Source organism: Cebus imitator, unplaced genomic scaffold (genome assembly GCF_001604975.1).
Source record: "Cebus imitator isolate Cc_AM_T3 unplaced genomic scaffold, Cebus_imitator-1.0 Scaffold189, whole genome shotgun sequence".
Classification (NCBI taxonomy): Eukaryota; Metazoa; Chordata; class Mammalia; order Primates; family Cebidae; genus Cebus; species Cebus imitator.
In genome coordinates this window covers 1,075,156-1,082,345 of record NW_016107504.1, presented here as the reverse complement: position 1 = coordinate 1,082,345, position 7,190 = coordinate 1,075,156, and the positions used below count along the sequence as shown (strand labels likewise).

At 41.2% G+C, this 7,190-nt stretch overlaps 1 pseudogene; it reads right to left on the bottom strand.

Annotated features, from left to right (window-relative positions):
* Positions 1-260: 260 nt before the first annotated feature.
* LOC119473854 lies at positions 261-915 on the bottom strand (annotated as a pseudogene).
* Between the last annotated feature and the right edge of the window lie 6,275 nt (positions 916-7,190).

Here is a 7,190-nt window from a genome sequence, read left to right as displayed (position 1 = left end):
TTTTCTGCACTCTCTTTTCCATCCCATTGATTTATGTGCCCATCTCTTCACCAGTAACACTCAGTTTTCATTACTTAACTTTCTATAAATCTTAAAATCATTCAGTGTGATTTCTCTAATTTTATTTTTTCCCCAAATATTGCCTTGGCTTTTCTAATTCCTTTGCCTTTTAAAAAATATTTATTTATTTATTTTACCTGTGAACTTTCTGTTGGCCTCCTGCTCCCCAAAGAATATCCTGCTTCTACTGGCTTAATGTTTCAGAACTTTGGTGTCGTTGGTCTCAGACACCACTTTATGATCCACTGTCCAGCGGGTGGTGGTCTTTTGGATGGTTTGCATGGAGTTGCTGCTGTCCAGGGTATCACAAGAAGATTGAAATCCTCGCCATCTTCCAGTAGGCGACAGTAGGTGGCGATCTCAGCCTCCAGCTCGACTTTGATGTTCAGCAGGGCCTTGTACTCTTGGGCCTGGTGCTGTCCCTCTGCCTGGGTCTGTGCCAGCTCTGACTCCAGATGCAGCAGGATCCCGTAAGCTGCTCCTTCTTCCAGGCTGTAGCGGCCCTTCACCTCCCTCAGGCTGTTCTCCTAGCTCTCCTTCAGATTTCTCATCGAGTCCAGGTCAATCTCTAAGGACTGGACTGCATGTCTCAGTTCTATGAGCATCATCTCAGCAGCTACAACCTCAGAGGACTGCATGGTGACTACTGTGGTGCTCTCCTCAATATGCCGAGACCAGTACTTGTCCAGCTGTTCTTGGTTCTTCCAAGTCAGCTCGTCGGATTGGGCCTGGATGTCTGTCTGACATGATCTTGGTGAGGTCCTGAGATTTGGGGGCATCTACCTCCATGGTCAACCCAGAATTGGCAATTTGAGCTTGTAGGCCTTTTACTTCCTCTTCGTGGTTCTTCTTCATGAAAATCAACTCCTCCTTAGAGCCTCAGTCTCTGTCTTTAGCTGCAGCTGAGTGACATTGGTGTCATCAGTGATCTTGTGGAGCCCATGGATGTTGCTCTCCACAGACTGGTACAAGGCCAGCTCTGTCTTATACTTGACTCTAAAGTCATCAGCAGCAAGACAGGCTTTGTTGATCTGCAGAATGATGTGGGCATTGTCCGCACCTTTGCCTTTTCGTATTAATTTTAGAATAAGCTTGTCTATATCTGCAAGAAACCTCCTGGGATTTTGATAAACATTACATTAAATCTATAGCCAGTTTGAGATAATTGACATTTTAACAATGTTAAGTCTTCCAATTCATGAATATGGTATGTCTCTCCATTTTTTAGGTTTATTTGATTTCTTTTTTCAGCATTTCGTAGTATTCAGCATAAAAACCCTGACATGGCTGGGAATGTGGCTTTGAAAAACATAACTTCGCATGACATTCAATTGGCTTCTTCAGTTAGAAAACTCATGTTTTCCATCAGCCTTCAGAAATTTTATCATATTACTTCTTTGATAAGTTTCTCCTTTCCTTCTTTTTGAAATTCCTAATAGTTGGATGCTAGATGTTGAACTTCCTGAATTTTTCTTCATTATTGCTTTTCCTTTATTTCTCATTTATTTTTTCCTTGTTGTGAGGGATTTCCTCAATTTTATCTTCCAGTCCTTTGTAGAAGGCAGAATTCTACAATAGCCCCCAAGATTCCTGATTCCTGATGTACATGTCCTGTCTAACCCTCTCCTCTTGAGTGTGGGTCGGACCCGTGAATAGGATGGGATGTTACTTTTATGATTAGGTTATATGGCAAAGGTAAAGGAATTTGCAGGTGTCATTAAGATCCCAAATAAGTTTATTTTTAGTTAATCAAAGGGATTATTCTGGGTAGACCTGAGTTAATCAGTGAACTTTTAAAAGGGAGTCTAGGAATCAGAGACAGAAGCTGGAGAGACCCTTTCACTGGCCTTGAATAAGAAAACAGCTGTTTTGTGAACTGCCTACAGAGAGAAGCATATTTGAGTTGCTAAGGATCTCATTCTTACAACTTTAAGGAATTGAATTCTGGCAACAACGCAAATGGGCTTGGAAAAGAACCCCGAGTTCCAGATAAGAACACATCTTAAGTTCACCTTGTAGCCTCGTGAAGCTGTAAGCAGGGAACCCCCGCTATGTAGTGCTTGGACTTCTGGACCTGCAGAAACTGTGAAATTAAAAAATGTGGGTTGTTTTAAGCCACTAAAGCTTATGGTAATTTGTTATGCAGCAATATAAAACTAATACACCTTTTATGATATTTGCCAATCATATATTTTATTTCCAATAGCTCATCATTTTGAAAAATTAAACTGCTGGGTGCTGTGGCTCACACCTGTAGTCCCAGAACTTTGGGAGGCCAAGGTGGGTGGATCACCTGAGGTCAGGAGTTCAACACCAGCCTGGCCAATATGGTGAAACCCCATCTCTACTAAAAATACAAAAATTATCTAGGCATGGTGGCAGTCGCCTGTAATCCTAGCTACTTGGGAGGCTAAGGGAGGAGAATCACTTGAACCCAGGAGGCGGAGGTTGCAGTGAGCCAAGATGGCGCCATGGCTCTCCAGCCTGGGTGACAGAGCGAGACTCTATCTCAAAAAAAAAAAATTAAACTAATTTTTTTCAAATAAGTAATATCTTTGCGTTGTTCAAACATCAAAGCAATATAGAAAGGTTTACATTGAAAAGTCTTGCACAAAGAGATCAATTGCATTATTCATTCTTATTTTTTACAGTATTCTATTCTTGTTTTACAGATGTAATACAGTCTCAAATTTCTCTGTGGATACTACTTGGAATTTTATTTAAACTACCTTTAGTTCCTAAATCAACTCTGCTTGTTTCATGTCATTTTTCTTTAAAGTTCCCGTCTTTCCTTATATGTCTAATTGTCGAATATTCTTTTGTTTCCTGTTTATCTTTTAAAATGAGGCTATAGAGAGTCTGACTGGGAGCTGGGCATATGTGAGCAGACCTTGACAATGGGCAGATTTTGCTTAAGGAAAGTAAGAGGGGAGCTGTGTATTAATCTTTTGCAGGGGATATGGGGTGGGGTTTAAATACCAGACTACAAAAGGCCTAACTCTGAGGCACTAACATCCAGCTAGCTGCCCTAATTCTCCCTAGACACTTTATTCAATTTCTGCAGTGAAGAAACTCTTTGGTTTTAGGTTGGCAAGTAAATATTTGGCTTCCAGGTCATCTCCATGTAGGGACTGGGGGTCAACTCTTCTTTATAGAGACCTTCAGTTAATCACTCTGTTGTCAGCCCCAGTCCTCACTCTTATTTCTGTCGTACTTGTAGTCTTGCTAAGGTTTGCGAGGTAGGCAGGCTGTCTCTTTAGCTGCAGCCCCTCCACACAGAGTTTCAACTGATTGTTTGCTTCACTCGGCTCTACCAGTTAGCACTGCTCAGATGCTTTCTGACTTCAGAAATTTATTTAAATTTCTCAGCCACTGATGGCCTCCCTCCTGTTCTCTTTATTGTGGTGGGTTTATGCATTTTAAAATGTCTGTGGTATTATTTTAATGAGGCCTCTGGAGGGACAAGACTTAAATGTTTGTGCTCAGTCTACCATCTTGAACTGGAAAAATGTAAATGGGGATAATAGTGGTGCCTATTACATAGGTTTTATTTTGAAGATTAAATGATTTATGCATGTAAATTGCTTAGCACAGTGCCTGGCCCATATTTGATTATTTATAAGTATTAGTTATGACTATTCCCTGGACAGGAAATATTTTCCTAATGCTGTTGAAAACTATATTAGGCAGGTGACCACTGCAGCCAGTATCAAGTCAGGCCTGGTCTAAGTCTGAGTTTCAGTTCCTTTGGTTACAGAAGTGATGCTTCCAAAAACAGCTTTGAATTTGAGCAAAAGCCATGGGGGAGGGTGGTGGGTGGGTAGAGGGATGAGCTGCACGCTCCAGGGGGGTAAGCCCTAAGCAGAAACAATGTAGGAGAACCTGAGCAACAAAATCTCAATTTTTCCTTGCAGCAAACTGAGGAGCCAGATGTGTTGATGGATGGAGAGTGGTTCTAAGTAGCAGCAGTAGCAGCAGCAGCAGGCTCAAGTACAGACCAGAACCAAGGGAAAAAGGCTGACTATTAATACAAAGGCTCAAATCTGTCATTGACCCAAGGAAGCTAAGCGGGGTGGAGGCTGGAACCAGGCGACAAATGAATAAGAATTGGATTTGGTTTTCTCTCAGAAGGACTGAAAAATCTTCCCACTAGCAACTCATTCCCTTCTTTGTTCAGCAGGCTCCCTCACTTCCTCCTGAGTGATTACGGGCACTGCGCTTGGCTGCACCCCCTAACCCCTTAGGCAGAGGCCAAAAGGACCTGCTGCTATAGAACTGTATCCTCAGTCTTATCCAATGGAGCCAGCTCCCTGAGGATGGGGCTTATCATATATGCAGTAGAAGTAAGTAGCCTGCCTAGTTCTGTAAAATCTTGAGCAGAGCTGCCAAAACATGATCCTGCCCAGGGATACCTTCCTAACTAGCCTACTATGCTGCCTGAAATTCCATAGTTCTTTTGGGTTTGGTGTCTTCAGAGTTCTGAGTCAAAATGCAAATGCCATGGGTATTTGCTATTCAGGCATGAGGTCATTACCAGCCAGAAGACATTAACTCTAATTTGTTTAGTCAATCAAAGGGCCATCTAGCAGGCTTCCCAAAAGGAGAGGGGAGGAAAAGAAAGGGTATCTGTACCAGGCAGAGAGACAGAAAGGCAGGTCAGGAGCAGAGGTACCCTCGAGGCAATCTTCTCAACTTGGATAGAAGACTGGAATGCTTTCCAAGGTCTCTTCCTTATGTGATTCTACAATTCTAAATCTTGGAGAAGCTAGAAAGTAAAATGATTCAGCTATTTCTCTTGCTTATTTGGGAATTCCACAGCATCAAATCACTTGAAGAAAGGCAACAGGGGCAAATGTCTGGAAAGGAATTTGGATCAAAGCCTTGAGAGGCCCTTTGCCTTCCCAACACCTTCAGGGAAATACAGTAGAGCTAAGACAGCCCTGAAATTTGACTTTAGGGATATGATTCTATCCCAAACCCATTCTATTTTCCAGGGCAATCACTTGCTTTTTCTGCCTCAACCTCTTTCCATACAATGGACGTGATGATCCCTGCCCTACTTATCCCCACAGGATTGTATGGAGGATCTAATTAATTGAAGGTCATGGAAATGGTCCAAATCCTCCGAGTTTATTAAATACAAGATGCTTTTATGTATTAGGCTTCACAAGGCATATTAGCTAGCCTCAATTTGAAGGAAAATTTTTTTTCTTTTTGAGACAGGGTCTGGCTATGTTGCCCAGGCTGGTCTTGAACTCCTAGGCTCAAGTAATCTTCCTGTTCCAGCCTCCTGAGTAGCTGGGATTACAGGAATGTACCACTATGCCTGGCTTGGAAGACATTTTTAAAAATAACTTTTCCTTAGTTGTGAAAGCAGTATTATAATCATGGAAAATATGGAGAGGGATCAAGAAAAATATTAAAATCACCCTTAATCCACCCAGACATAGGTATCGTTAATGATATGGATTTTGGTTTATTTCCTTTTAGTCTTTTTTATGGCAAAGACTGTCTGTTTTATTTCCTTTTTTCCTTCATTATCACAAAGACTCTCTATTTGGCCCATTGCAATATCCCCCAAATCTATCACTATACTCAGTAGATCTTTGATACATATTTTTGGAAGTAATGAGTACATATACTTACTATATTTTAAAAACTATACATTTTACATCCTGATTTCTTTACCTAATTAAATCCTGAACATTTCCTATAACACTAAATATAATGTTAAAACATGACTTTTAATGTCTGCATTGTATTCCATCATATCAATGTATCAGCCCTCTATTATAGGACATTTGGGTGGTTTCCAACCTTCCACTATTATAATTAAAACTTAGATTAATATCCTCATAGCAAAATCTTTTTGCCCATACGGTTTATTTCCTTTGGATAAGTCCTTAGCAGTGGGATTCCTGGGTGACATGGTAAGCACATTTGAAAGGCTTTTAATACGTATACCAGATTTCCCTCCATGAAAGTTGTACCAATTTGTTTACCTGTCAGCAATCTCTATGTTTTTTTAATACACATAAGTTTTTGATTTCAACGTTGTCACATATATCTATATTTTTTCTTTATGACTTCCTCCACTGCACTTATGCTTAGAAAGTCCTCAGGGAAGACCTTTTAAGATGATAAAAGGTCAATTTGTATGCAGTTCCTGTTTTTGCAATGCAACGTATTCATGAAAGCGTTATCATAAGACAGTCTACATGCTGCGGAATGGACCAAGCTCATGCATACACATGGCTGTATTCATCTATTCCAACTTGATTGGTCTCATCAGTGGAAACTAATGAATTGTGGATAAAGGCAGCAAGGGGTGAAGTGTAGGTGTTCAGAAAGCAGTGTTGCAGGGCAATCAGTGAAGGACAGTACTTACCTCAAGTGGCTCCCATCTCTTTCTTGGATATTAGAGAGTCTTCAAGCTAACTGTTCTGGAAACCGCTTTCCAGAGCTGGAAGAGTCTCACAACACAGGGCCTATCTGACCAGCAGGTAGAAGGGAGGCTTGAGAAAGGTTTAGGATCATTCCAAGATTTAGGAGATGCCGGAGAGTGATAAGCACTTCAGAGAGGTTTGCCCTTGATTCTGACCCTTTTTGACTGACTGGGTGCCTTCAGTGATTTGAGGGTCTGGCTGGATGGTTGGGTTTTGGAATGAATAAAGCTCAAGCTGGCCCTCGAACTTTGGAGGGATGGGATAGTGTCTCTGGCCAGTGTTGCCCAAGAAAGCTAATTGTGGTTCACTCTGGGACAGAGAAAATAAAAGAGACTCCAAAAGGAGAAGTTCAGTCATTGATTATCCCTATTCCCACAACATCTAGCAGAGTGCCAGGTAATAGTAGACACTCAGTAAATATGTGTAGAATGGATAAATGAATAGTTGCTTTGTTAGTCTATGCACCTGGAGAGTTTATTGTTCCTTCCCTGGTATTTTCTGTGCCTTGGCTTTCTACTTCACTGCCCAAACTTCCTTATGCTTTTGCCCATTTTCTCAGGTAGTCTTTCTCAAGGCCTGGAAATTAGATATTCTAATTGTAACATTGGGTAGTGATTAAGAGCATGAGCTCTAGGGCCATGTAAATTTGGGGTAGCTCTCTCAATGTAGTTATGTGTGACATTG